The sequence below is a fragment of the Lutjanus erythropterus genome, chromosome 6, assembly GCF_056507025.1.
Source record: "Lutjanus erythropterus isolate fLutEry1 chromosome 6, fLutEry1.hap2, whole genome shotgun sequence".
Lineage (NCBI taxonomy): Eukaryota > Metazoa > Chordata > Actinopteri > Lutjaniformes > Lutjanidae > Lutjanus > Lutjanus erythropterus.
This window is the reverse complement of record NC_139322.1, coordinates 8,553,462-8,568,716: the sequence shown is the minus strand read 5'-3', so window position 1 is coordinate 8,568,716 and position 15,255 is coordinate 8,553,462. Positions and strand designations below refer to the sequence as shown.

Sequence of the window (15,255 nt, the reverse complement as noted above, 5' to 3'; positions counted from 1 at the left end):
CACACAATTCTCTGTTCTTCTTACAGATGACGCACATAAGAATCTTGGACTGGGACTTGGCATTTTCGGGGGTAAGTTCAACTTAAACCTAGAACAGAAGGTTAAGAATGCACAGATAGATAATGTTGACCCAAACGAGATCACGATGGCCTCAGAAGAACAAAATGGTTAAATTACTGTAGACTACAGAGGTCATCTGAAGACGTCATGTTACTTGGACCGACAAATAAGAACACAGTGACATATTGAGCCATTAGAATATGTTGGCTGGTTATTCATACACAATGCCCATTTATATAAGGGTTAACTAATCAGTACTAAATTGTTATTTTAACAGTAACAATGGTTTTGCTGTAATTATTTCATAAAAAAAGTTTTTGGGATTATCAATTAGGGATGTCACAATGCCAGAAATTTAGTAGCTGGTACCAATACCAGTTAATTTCCACAATTCTCCCCACCCGCTTCAAAACCAAGGTAAAATACAAAAACAAGACTAAAATTCTTTTTGTTTGCCACCTGAAATAAAAAAAAAAAACTCTGAAAAGACTTAACCTTTCAGGGGAGCATGTTGACATGTTTGTACTGATTTTTGCTGCTCAAGTTTTAATATAAGTTGAACTTATTGTGCAGCAGTAGATAAAATTTAATTACCCAGTGAAAGACAGAATGCTAATGTCATATTTTGTATGTTTTTTTGTTTTTTTGATGGATGACAGAGAACAGCAAGGAGTCAGGAGAGTTACTACAATGAGCTGTGTTTATATTATGGTAGCCTTTACCATTTAGCCACTGCAAACGTTGTGGAACATGATTGTTTACACAGCAGTGTAGCCGTCTCAAGCATAAATAATGCTAACGTAGTTCAGGATAACAAGAAGAACAATTTGGATATCACCCATTCTTGAGAACTGAGGCATGTCCTACCAAAAAAAACTTCAGAAAATACTGATACCAACACTCTATTTCCAATTTTTTGTGGTTCTGGTGAAAATATATTCTTAAAGGTTTTTTATATGTATATATATGTAATTTCATGAATTTCTAAACATCCTCTGTGCCAGAAAACTGCTTTGTCCCAGACAATTCACAACTGCAATCAATTTAAATCTAATAATACCTACTGATAACATAAAACTGTGCTATTATAGTCATCCTTTTTTAAAATTTTTTTTAATTAAAATGTTGACCCTTTAAATTTGTGTCCCAGATTTCTGTCAACTCCATTAGAATTTTTTAAAAACAAGATTTAATCAGGCATAAAATGGTTTAGCTATACTCTAAACTCCCCTGTCTGACTTCATGGTTTCAAAACGACGGGAGTATTGTTCAAGAACTGATCAGCTCTTTTTTCCCCCAACAGTTTATTAAATAAAAACTGCTATCATATGTGTCTCAACCATAACATGTCAACTCAGTAACCCCTCTAAATCAAAGCTAAATGGTTTAAAAATGTGTATTTTGATTAGCATTAAGAAGACTCTTAGCAGTTTAGAAAAATAAAATGGCTGCTTACTACAGCCATGCTGTGAAATTACAAAGAATCTAACATTTTGTCAACTCAATAAGATGTCAGCCAAGTCAGATTTTCCATCGGGTAGACTTGACCTCTACATTTTAATAGTTTTACAAGAGTTTGATCTCTTAAATATATTTTAAAAATATAATCCAAACCCTCTCAAAATATGGTTTTGTCCCAATTCTCAAGAATGAGTGATAGTTTGTTAATGTATCGCAAACATGAATTGAAACTCAGTCACCATCTGGACTTTGCTGAGTTACTCAGTGTTTACTCCTTTAATCTGAAAAGTTTGATGGCACCATTGGCAGTTAATCCCTGTAGTTGGTCTTCAGTGCCGGTGGGCTTTTTTCCTTCTTTCTTCGGCGTGCGATGACAGATGTTAACAGTTTCGTGTCATGTCCAGTAGAAGTGGAATGCCACCTTCTGCTCACATTTTCCAGACACAGGCTGTTAGTATACATGTCTACGGTAAATGTCATACCATAGGGAAAATTTGTCTCAACAGTGAAGGCAAAGAAGGTCAGACTTTTATTAAAGCGAAACATAACAAGGCTATAACATGAGAACGGAAATGGCAAACCTCTGGTACTTAAGGTAATTAAAAATAAAAAATAAAATAATATAAATCATGTTTGAAAAGTTTGGCATCAACTTGGTGCTTGTGACATCCCTATTATGAATCAGACCTTTGTCATGTGAGGATGGTGTCAGGTATTTACTTTGCATGACATTTGTTAGCCTCATGGTCAATCATATTTTTTTAAAATCATCTTCAAACATCTGTATTTTCTTCTCATCAAATTAGGCATTTTGGCTATTGGCCTTGGCATAGGTTTCTATTTCTTTGGAATCCCAGCACTCAAGAAAAAGAAAGGGTAAAATGTTGTTTTATTTATTTATGCTGATTAACCCTTCCATTACTTTTAACCATTAATGGCACTGACAGTTTTTCTTTATCACAGCTTCTTCAACCTTTTCTTTATTGCCTGGCATTTTGTCCTCACGTTCATTCGTTCATTATTGCTCAAGCTGTCTGTCATGTGTGTTTAAGTCTTGCACGTTGAAGTTGTGTGCTTTCCTGAGACTTTATGAATACTGTTTTTCCTCTACCACAGTGTCAATGTTGTCATTAAGGTGTCGCTGTAATAAGCCCTCAAAGCACTCTCCTACACAGAGCTGTAGGTCACTCAGTAGAAAAGAGTTCTGCCCCAAGAGCCATTTGGTGGTGAATTGATAAGCAAATCCAAATGTGCAGGTCAACCAAATGCAACATAGATGATAAAGCATGTTTGTGTAGGAAGGTTTTTTTGTTTGTATTTGGTTGCGTTCATTTCATGGTCTGTTCCAGTGGATGTCATGTATTTAAATAACCAAAGAGGAGGCACAGATGCCAGGAAGAGAATGGCCCAGAAATCATGTTTCATTTGTGTCATGTTACGTGCCAAGGGATTAAAGTTACCTGTCGCTACGACGGATATCCTTCATTTGGGTTCCAGAGAGGCCATGCATGAGATCAGGAAAAGGAGGGGGAGGGGGGAGGGGGTGACTCGCAACCATTTAGCAGAACAGGGGCATCGGCTGACGTGGCGCAGCCGTATTAAACAAAAAATACAAACCATCACCTTCTAAATTCAAGTTTCTCTCTTTTACCAAACTTAAGACTAACTACATGAAACATACTTCATTTAAACTCGACAGACAGAAACAAAACTAAACTCATCAGACCCGTCTTGGATAGTCTTTCCACTGTTAATCTAATCACCAAGTCTGATGTGGGCTTTAATTCACTGTGTGGATGTGAAAATAGTCTGGCTCTGCAGGCTTTTTTCCTCTCACTTGTCCTCTTCCTCAGTGGGTGTGTACTGTGGTGAACGGAAATGGCAAATGAGACAAGTGACGAGAAGCAGGCCTCACTGTGAGTAAGTGAACTAGGGCGTGACCATGTGAGCGCTGCAGTGGGTGTTACTGACAACAAGGAAGTGCAGCTGAGACCAGAGTGGCAAAACTGACGATTAAGCATTGGAAGCATTTCAAATATTCACTATAGATATTTGTCGACGTGAATATTTTTGACAAGGCTAATGTACTTTATGTTTGAATTGTGGTGTCACGATTCTCCAGATCTGCAGTTAATTTGACTTTGGAGTTTTAAGGTCAAACACAATCTTCCCTTCTTTTTTTTTTTGTTTAATCCCTGTGTGACCTCTTAAGGTAGACTCACTGGCAACAGGCCATTATTATTTTTATTATTTTGGGCAAAACTGATTAGAATTAATGATTAGAAATGTTCATTTAACAAACTAAGGTAAACAGAAGGCACAGAATGTCTTTGATATCGATCCAAACGAATTCGAGTTGAAGTAGGATTTATAGTTTCTGCTTGCAAATGCTACTCCGTTTCATTAGATTTTACTCAAAACAGGAACTAGTTGTCATGTTTCTGAAAACATGGGAAACACCTTTTTTTCCTGTTTGGATAGAGTCGTGTGTAATGCCTAACTCACTGTGTAGGAGAGTGACTAAAAAATCTGAGATGGCAAACTCCATCACAGCACTTCATAGAAAGTTTGTAAAATGAAATGTCCATCAACAGCTGCGTTTCCACCCGGAGTACCTGGAACTTTTGGTCCCAAGAGTCTCAGATTGCCTGTACTTTTGCAAAGTTCTGCCCCCCTGAGCAGGGACTTTTTGGGGAGAAAAATAATGTCCCTGGAATTTAAATCCCCAATTCCAATAAAAATTGGGCTGTTTTAATGGAAATGAAAAGGGAATGCAATGATTTGTAAATTCTTTTGACTTACATCCAGTTGAATACAGAACAAAAACATTATGTTTAATGTTCAAACTGATTAACTTCATTGTGTTTTGTAAATATACACTCATTCTGAATTTGTTGTGTGTTCCAAAACAGTTGAGACAGGAGCATGTTTACCACTGTCATACATCACCTTTTCTTTTTTAAGCATCTGGGAACGGAGGACACTAATTGTTGAAGTTTTGAAAGTGAAATTCTTTCTCATTTTTGGTTGATACGTTATGTTGTGCTTCATAATGAACCAAACATTTTTAATGGGAGACAGGTGTGGACTGCAGGCAGGTCAGTCTAGAACTTGAACTCTTTTACTGTGAAGCCAGGCTGCAGAATGCGCCTCTGCAGTGTCTTACTGGATGATTCTTTTCCTCTTTAGCCCGGAGGACACCATGTCCATGATTTCTAAAAACAATCTGCGACTCTATCAGACCACATCACACTTTTCCAATTTGCAATCAGATGAACACAGGCCTCAGAGAAGTCTGCAGCGTTTCTGGATGTTGTTGATATACGTCTTTCTCTTTGCATGGTGGAGTCTTAACTTGCAATTGCAGCACCAGACTGTGTTTGCTGACAACAGTTTTCCAAAGTGTTCCAGAGCCCATGTAGTGTTCTTTATACAACTTTATTTATTATTGTTCTTTATTTTATTACCATGCTGCATTAGACATCAAAGGTCACAGTTATTCAATGTTGGTTTTTGTTTTTTCCCTTCGCGTGCAGAGATTTCTCTGGATTCTCTGAATCTTTTAATGATATCATGGATTGTTGATGGTGAAATTCCTAAATTCCTGCATTTTTGTTTTGAGAAACAGTCTTAAATTTGTGAACGAGCCTTTCAAGGATGCTCCCTTTCATACACGGTCGGGTTACCATTCAGCCTACTTACCCGTGGAACGTTCCAAACAAGTGTTCTGCAACCTTCCCAGTCTTTTGTTGCCCCAACTTTTTTGCAGGCTTCAAATTCAGAATGAGTGTATATGGACAGCAAAGTTCCAGTTTGAAAATATACCTTGTGTTTGTATTGTATCTGATAGACTGCATGTTGAAAATGATTTGCAAATCCTTGAATTATGTTTTTATTTACATTTTACACAACATCCCAACTTTGTTGGAATTGGGGTTGGAATTCAGGCCTTGGTTCCTGTGGTGGAAACACCTTGAGTTCATGGAAAGGTTCCTGGTCCCTGGGGAAGGTACTTGCAGTGGAAATGCAGCTTAAGTTTCATAGCTTGGGGCCCTTTAAGGCAACTGAATTTGCCTCTAAAGCCCATAACTTGGTTATCCTTATTGGTTAAAAAAAATGGAGACAGATCAATGAAATATGATTAAAATGTGACAACGGAGAATTTGGTGGTATATTTATATATTTCTTTCTGCAGAGGTGTGTGTTCTTCACATTTTAAAAAAATGTAAGGAACACTCACTATGTGAACAGTTTCAAATTGTTTTTCTTTTTTTACAGTATCATTTAATCTTTTGAAACACCAGGCCTCATAATAGGATTTTAAGACGGCTAATTTCAAGTTTTGTTGGAGTGTAAGAACAAACTCCACATGCATTAACAGCCCTCTGCGTCCTTCATGGTGCTGTGGTGACTTGTTAATTTCTACTTTTAGAAATGAACAGGTACTGTTTTGCATTTCAAAGTAACTCCCACACAAATTTGTACATATCTGCTGTGAGAGGCAGATGAAACGCTGCGGACAGGCCTGGTGTGTATGTGTGTGTGCGTGTATGTTGGATTTTGTTTGTACACCGGTGGGCTGTAGTCTTATGGGTGAGGGGTGTGTGTCTGGACCTCCTTTAGTTCTCCTTGTTTGCCTGCTGATACCCACATAAGCGGTAATGTTAACCAGTAAATATTGGATTACAGCACTGACAGAACTCATCCTGACTGTGAGACACCAAAGGTTGAAGAGAACGTACCACTCTCGGTAAGACGGGCCACCAAATGTCAAATGAACAGATAAGGATGTGATGATCAAGAATAAAATGTGATAAAGCGGGCAGAAGCTTTCACTCCCAACTAACGTGCTGGACAGATGCTTAACACCCTTGACAGTTAATTTGTTCCTCCTTCACAGGCGCGTACCGGTTTTTCCAATTTGTCTAAAAAAAAAAACTTGCTTTTCTTGTCTTTTGTTCCTGTAGCAGCCACAACCGTCATCATAATGCAACATTGGTGGCTTTAAAAATGACTGATTGAGAAGTGGAGCGTCACTGGAAGAGTCTTTGAATGTATTTTTGCTGCCCACCCGCATGTGAATGGAACAAGCTTCTGAAACCACCTTAAAATATGTTGCTGAACGCCGCTCTGAGATCCACATCGCTCAGCAAAATGGAGCTCAATCGTCTTCGGGTGATTCCTCTGACTAGTTGACAATTATTTCCACCTTTTTACAGACTGCTTGTTAATGCTTTTCCCTAATTCAATTCAATGATGCTTTTGATCTGTTTCGTTACAGCATCAGTTTTTCTGCTCTGTGATTATGAAGGATCGAGATTTCATGTTTGTCAGACAGGCTCAAATTCCACGCTGATTTTAAACTTGCACTGATTTCAGAACACAGATCAGCTTGGCCAATATAACTGTTAGACAGACGGCTTCATATAAAGCAAAATCAGTAGAAAACGTTGAGACAGAAATGTCAGATCTAATATACATATTTTTCCTCTGGATTTTATTGGTAAGTGTAGTTTTGGAGATGTCGGCCAGCAGAGAGATTTTCTGTCCAGAAATCATGACCCGGGTTACGCAAGATGATCACAAACCTTGTTATGAGCACTAGGTTCTACTGCAACCTGCATCTTCAGCGACCTGTCATGATTTCTCGAAAGACACATTTGTTTTGTGTTGTTTTTTTATTTGTCACGAGCTTTGTACCATTTAGTTCCTTCCAGTCCACCATTAAATGGCGACGGACTGATAACAGTGGGATCTGTTAAACAGTCCCTAGTATAGTGCCTGAGCACGAGGCATTTTTCACATGCCTTAATGCAGAAAGCCAACTTGTCTGGTTTGTTGTGTGTCACTTGTGTATTTGCCTGTGAATTGCATTGATGTTATCCCAGTTGTTTGGGTGTAATGAAGGCTTACTTCTGGGCCTATCATAGCTTCATGTTTATTCCAAAAAAAAAAAAAAAGTCAAATTCAATGTTGGCACAATGTTTTTTTGTGCCGTGTAGCTTCACCAGATCAACTTAAATCATTTTTCAGTAACAAAGAAAGTTTGGTACCACTTCACAAGAAGACTACCCTCATAAATATAATGTAAAATATTTATAATTAGGTTTAAATTAGGTTTAATTAGGTTTTACACACTTTAGAATTGTTTATTCATAATTTAGAAACACATTCTAACAGTTTTCATACATTGATGTGGGCTCACTATGTGACAAGATCTTCTAACCACTAATTAAGTTTATTAACAAGCTGCTACTATTTACTGCTGGCAAAATGGAACGTTATTCTAAAGTATAAAATCCATCACCTCATCATTCATCGACGGCTAAAATTGGGTGATCAGAACACCAACTAAGGGGAGATTACCATCTGTGATGCACCAGGGTTTATAAAAATGTTCTTAAGAGTTTTACTTGAACTCACAAGTGTTTGATTCATAAAGGATGTTTGAACCCTTCAGGTTCTGAGAAGAAAATTCAGAACTTCAGCACCTGTGATCACCTGTAAATCTCAAATGAACTTAAACCTGATGGCACCTGCCTTACGATCAGATGTTTTAGCCTCGTATCGCCTAATGCAGCACAAGTTAGGATTTAGTCTGGAAAAGCCGTGGACCAAAAGAGAAAAATAAACTTTTTGGAAGTCGAGATCACAGTGATGGTAGAGGAGCATGAAGCCAGACGCGTTGCAATGAATTCCTTGTTTATTATTAGATGTTTATTAGATAGTTCTGATCACACTGTTCATAAAGCTGACGCAAAGTTCACAACAGGCTTGGGCGTACATGCATCCCAAAGTGCGAGGCTCCACACTGATCTGAGGCTTAATAGAACAGATAAATGCTGTCTCACTGTTTGTCAAACAACAGATCCTTGTTGCTCTTTTACCTCGTGTGTCGCAACAGCTTATTGATGATTTACAAAGTGTTAACAACCTAATTATTTATTCATTTATGAGGGCAGCCTTACTGTAAAGTGGTATAAGAAGTTATTTTACTTCTGATTAATTTGTCTTATAGATATCAATTTTTCAGAGTTTCAGTTTAAAACCAGAAGGGAGGGATACTTTAAAGTGTTAGGACACAGATACTGTGTCTTTGTTACATATAGATGTAAAAACTGTGATCTCTGAAATTTTTTTTACCTGGCTTGCTTTTTTTTTTTTTTTATATTTATTCAACTAAAAATTACAGAGAAGTAAATTTATGTTGTTTTTTCTTTGAGGCAGGTGTAAAGCTTGGCATCACCTTTTGTAATCAGTTGATGAAATAAAACATTAACAGATAATGACTCACCAGTGTGTTCGCAGTGTTTTTATGTGCTTATATACAGTGCAACATGTACACAGGATTCTCTTATGATTAAATCTTGTTCCACCCAGGTGTAGAAATTTTCTGTCAAGCAACTCGGCAGCTCAGTTAATGAAACATAAACAACAGTAACGCCTTCATGTACTTTCAGCTTCTGGATTCTGTATGTTAACATGAACGCAGCGAGTGAGAAGGGAGTTTCAAAGATAAACACAATTGGTTGTGCTTTAATATTGAGATATTCAACATTGTTCTACGCCCACAGTTCATGTTTAAATGATGTTGGACTGTTGAACTTGACAATTGAAATATTGAAACTGCAATTTGGCAGTTTTTAGAATCACAGGAAACATTTGATAATAAAAATATTTGTAAAATTGTTGTGGTGCTGCAGAGATGTGCTGGTCTACGCTTCAGATTCTACAGACTGAAGAAAACATCTGTGTAGAGATGCAGCTAATGACTGTTTTCATTATCTGCCGATCTGTCTTTTATGATTAATCATAAAATGTCAGAAAATGTTGATCAGTGTTTCCCAAAGTCCAAGGTGACGTGAAATGTCTTCGTCCTCAACTCAGATATTCAGTTTACTGTCAGAGAGAAGTAAGAAAACAAAATATTCACATTAAAGACAGTTTTTCTTAAAAAAGAATATCTGAACTGATTAATCAATTATGAAAATAGCTGCCAAGCAATTTAATAGTTGACCCTTAATCGATCAATTAACCAATCATTGCAGTTCTACATCGTTTGGTACAGACTGCTGCAAAAATCAGACCTTTAATATGATCATTAAAATATTGCAAATCATATCACAATTGCAATATCAGTAAAAAAACAAAAAAAATAAAACAGTTTTTTAAAATCTCGGCTGAACATGAATAATGTACTGTATGATATACATTTAATATGGAACAACAGAAAACAAACATTCACCAAACATGAAACTTGTGGACATGATTTATTCGAGTTTTTCCAAGCCTCAGATATTTTTTCTGATAAACGAAACCTCTTTTAACAAATATAACTGAACTGTCTGTGGCTGCTCTAAACCTATCTGACACACCAGCTGTGGTGTTACAGCCGAAATGTTTTGTTAGAGTGCCACCTTGTGGATTTTACACTGAATGACACCTTGATAAAGTTGCCAGACAAACCTCCAGTATTGAATGTCACAAGTCACATTTGCTCAAGCAGTTGTACTCATGTATTTTCATTTAATGCTTCTTTTTTTTTTTTTTTAAACTTAAACCACCACATTTAAAAGGGAACTCTTTTTACTTGACTACATTTATTTGACTGTTGTGTTACTTTGCAGATGGAAGTTTCACATACAAAACAATACAGTGTGCTGATAATGCTGCTTTTATTTAAAGGAGAAATCTGTAATATGTTTAGTGTGATAAAGAATAAAATGACAATTATGTGTCATCAAACATTAAGGAAACATGTTAAAGAGAGTTCATCCTAAAATCAAAAATACGTCTTTTCTCTGACCTGTAGTGTTATTCATCTATCTAGAGTGTTTTGGTGTGAGTTGCAGAATTTTGGAAATATCTGCTACAGTGCTGTCTGCCTTCTCACCAGTGTCATGGAAATCGATGGCACTCGGCTTAAAGTGCTTTTGAAAAACTCAACAGCAGCGTCTCTTTCCAAAAATCATGATCAAATCCTCAGATCCTGTTGTGAGCAGTTTTGTCTGAGAACTACTTTCTTTCTCACAGACAGAAAGTTGGTAGATGGTAGATTCTACTGTGAAAAGAAAGTAGTTCCAACATGAAAGCGCTCACAAGGTCTGTGGATTATTTTGGTGCTTCGAGAACCATAAATCTCTTAACCATAAGCATCAAGTTCCATGATATTAAAGAGAAGGCAGACATCTCTAGTATGTCCAAAACTCTCCAAAACAGTACAGATGGATAAATAGCACTACAGACCAGAGGAAGAAGACGTACTTTTGATTTTGGGGTGGACCGTCCCCTTTAAGTTGAAATGGAGCAGGGGGATTCAAAAAGGTAGCTGTATATGTCAGGATAGACCAACTTCAACCACTCGGTCTTTCTTTTTTTTTTTGTTAGTTTGTTTAAATTTTCAATGTAATGACACTGATCGTTAATTGGAAAAGACATAGCAAGACTGTTCACCTGACTGCCTGCAGGGTTTGGGTTCCTAACAGGCAAAGACTTCACTTCATTTGTACTGACTGACAGTCAAATTAAAGTAGTAGTTTTCTCCCCAAAACGGGCAGAAGCATTGCACCTGGATCGGTTGCTCTGATCTCTGCTTTTTTTTCCCTCTGACAACGAAACTACAGTCACGGCGTCCTCCTTTGAAATTTCTATTCCAGGCCGGAACAACTACTTTTCTTTGTCCCGTGTCACATTAATTAGAGTTCAAATTAATGCTGGATGTTTGATGAATGGGTTAGTGTCTGTTTATGAGTCACAGGGATTCACAAATAAGTTTTTTTTTAGAAAGAGTAGCTGTTTAGAACAGTTAAATTGAGCAAAATGTTAATGGAGTTTGGCAGGTAGTAAGACAGAGAGCCACTTAATTCAAACTCCAGGATGTTTATTTTCAGAGCAGTGAGCTTTTGTTTTTAGAATAACAGGCTTTACATGAACAATTTCCACTTATAAAAAGCCGATCAACTTACAGTGTCGGACTCGTACTTGCTCGTTATTGCTAATATACAATGATGCATGTGTTCTGCAATCCTGTAGTGTTCCTGCAGCCTGCCTGAGCTGCCTGGCGGGGGAAAACAACTCGCTTCAACTATACATGGTATACTGAACAGGTATTCAACCTATTTAATAAACCGACTGCAGTACTCATTGCTGCATATTGCTCCTTTAAATAAAATGCAGGACTTTTACTCACATTGTATAGACTTTTTTCTTACATTATGATATTGTTACTTTTACTTAAACCCACTACAAGGAACTTTAACCCTCTATGGTACACATTATGATGCCAGTGAGGGAAAAAATGTTTGGAGTGTTTTTATGTCTCAAAATAGACTAAATAAACATAATCTGAAGAAATTTTATTTTTATTTTTATTTTTGGAAATTTTTGGGGTTCATTGCCTGTAGGCAACATTGTACCATAATGGTGCATAAGTGAAAAAGAACGTTCCTTTTCCAATTTGAACATTGTTTATTTCATAAACATATGCAAAAATATTCAATAACATCAAGAAGTCACAATTCATTTTAAATTTTAAATTAAAAAGAATTATGAAAAGAATTTAAATATATATGTATATATGTATGTATGTATGTATGGTCATATGTATGTATGTATGTATGTATGGTCATATGTATATATGTATGTATGTATGTATGTATGTATGTATGTATGTATGTATGGTCATATGTATGTATGTATGTATATATGCTCATATGTATGTATGTATGTATGTATGTATGTATGTATGGTCACATGTATGTATATATGCATGGTCATATGTATGTATGTATGTATGTATGTATGTATGTATGCATGTATGCTCATATGTATGTATGTATGTATGTATGTATGTATGTATGCATGGTAATATGTATGACCATATGTATGTATGTATGTGTGTATATATGTATGGTTGTATGAATGTATGCATGGTCATATGTATGCATGGTCATATGTATGTATGTATGTATGGTCAGAAGTATGTATGTATGTATGGATGTATGTACTGTATGTATGTATGTATGTATGTATATATGTATGGTCATATGTATGTATGTATGCATGGTCATATGTATGTATGGTCATATGTATGTATGTATGTATGTATGTATGTATGGTCATATGTATGTATGTTTGTATGCATGGTCATATGTTTGGCCATATGTATGAATGTATGCTCATATGTATGTATGCTCATATGTATGTACGTATGTATGTATGTATGCTCATATGTATATATGTATGCTCATATGTATGTATGCATGGTCATATGTATGTATGTATTCTCATATGTATGTATGTATGTATGTATGTATGTATGTATGTATGTATGTATGTATGGTCATATGTATGTATGTATATATGCTCATATGTATGTATGCTCATGTGTATGTATGTATGGTCACATGTAGGTATGTATGCATGGTCATATGTATGTATGTATGCATGTATGCTCATATGTATGTATGTATGTATGTATGTATGTATGTATGTATGCATGGTAATATGTATGACCATATGTATGTATGTATGTGTGTATGTATGTATGGTCATATGAATGTATGCATGGTCATATGTATGTATTGTCATATGTATGTATGAATGTATGTATGTATGTATGTATGTATGTATGTATGTATGGTCATATGTATGCATGTATGGTCATAAGTATGTATGTATGTATGGTCATATGTATGTATTCATGGTCATATGTATAAATGGTCATATGTATGTATGTATGTATGTATGTATGTATGTATGTATGGTCATATGTATGTATGTATTTATATATGTATGTATGTATGTATGTATGTATGTATGTATGTATGTATGTATATATGTATGTATGCATGGTCATATGTATGACCATATGTATGTATGTATGTGTGTATGTATGTATGGTCATATGAATGTATGCATGGTCATATGTATGTATGGTCATATGTATGTATGTATGTATGGTCATATGTATGCATGTATGGTCATAAGTATGTATGTATGTATGTATGTATGTATGTATGTATGGTCATATGTATGTATGGTCATATGTATGTATGTATGTATGTATGTATGTATGTATGTATGTATGCTCATATGTATGTATGTATGTATGTATGTATGTATGTATATATGTATGTATGTATGTATGCTCATATGTATGTATGTATGTATGTATGCATGCATGGTCACATGTATGTATGTATGCATGTATGGTCATATGTATGTATGTATGTATGTATGTATGTATGTATGTATGGTCATATCCCTCTGTGGTACACATTTATGTCTCAAAATAGACTAAATAAACATAATCTGAAGAAATTTTATTTTTATTTTTATTTTTGGAAGTTTTTGGGGTTCGTTGCCTGTAGGCAACATTGTACCATAATGGTGCATAAGTGAAAAAGAACGTTCCTTTTCCAATTTGAACATTGTTTATTTCATAAACGTATGCAAACATATTCAATAACATCAAGAAGTCACAATTCATTTTAAATTTTAAATTAAAAAGAATTATGAAAAGAATTTAAATATATATGTATGTATGTATGTATGTATGTATGTATGGTCATATGTATGTATGCATGGTCATATGTATGTATGTATGGTCATATGTATGTATGTATGTATGTATGTATGTATGGTCATATGTATGTATGTATGTATATATGCTCATATGTATGTATGCTCATATGTATGTATGTATGTATGTATGGTCACATGTATGTATATATGCATGGTCATATGTATGTATGTATGTATGCATGTATGCTCATATGTATGTATGTATGTATGCATGCATGGTCATATGTATGACCATATGTATGTATGTATGTGTGTATGTATGTATGGTTATATGAATGTATGCATGGTCATATGTATGTATGATCATATGTATGTATGTATGTATGTATGGTCATAAGTATGTATGTATGTATGTATGGTCATATGTATGTATGTTTGTATGCATGGTCATATGTTTGGCCATGTGTATGAATGTATGCTCATATGTATGTATGCTCATTTGTATGTACGTATGTATGTATGTATGCTCATATGTATGTATGTATGCTCATATGTATGTATGCATGGTCATATGTATGTATGTATACTCATATGTATGTATGTATGTATGTATGTATGTATGTATGTATGTATGTATGTATGGTCATATGTATGTATATATATATGCTCATATGTATGTATGGTCATATGTATGTATGTATGTATGTATGGTCACATGTATGTATGTATGCATGGTCATATGTATGTATGTATGTATGCATGTATGCTCATATGTATGTATGCTCATATGTATGTACGTATGTATGTATGTATGCTCATATGTATGTATGTATGCTCATATGTATGTATGTATTCTCATATGTATGTATGTATGTATGTATGTATGTATGTATGTAAGTATGTATGTATGGTCATATGTATGTATGTATGTATGTATGTATGTATGTATGGTCACATGTATGTATGTATGCATGGTCATATGTATGTATGTATGTATGTATGTATGTATGTATGTATGTATGCATGTGTGCTCATATGTATGTATGTATGTATGTATGCATGGTCATATGTATGACCATATGTATGTATGTATGTGTGTATGTATGTATGGTCATATGAATGTATGTATGGTCATATGTATGTATGGTCATATGTATGTATGTAAGTATGTATGTATGTATGTATGTATGTATGTATGGTCAAATGTAT

The 15,255-nt window shown here is 35.3% G+C and overlaps 1 long non-coding RNA gene across 1 annotated transcript; it reads left to right on the top strand.

Annotated features, from left to right (window-relative positions):
- The first annotated feature begins 5,745 nt into the window (after positions 1 to 5,745).
- LOC146324812 (uncharacterized) lies at positions 5,746 to 8,163 on the top strand. The gene is made up of 2 exons (XR_014770687.1): positions 5,746 to 6,271; positions 6,489 to 8,163. It is a non-coding gene; the product is annotated as an uncharacterized LOC146324812 (long non-coding RNA).
- Positions 8,164 to 15,255: the final 7,092 nt, after the last annotated feature.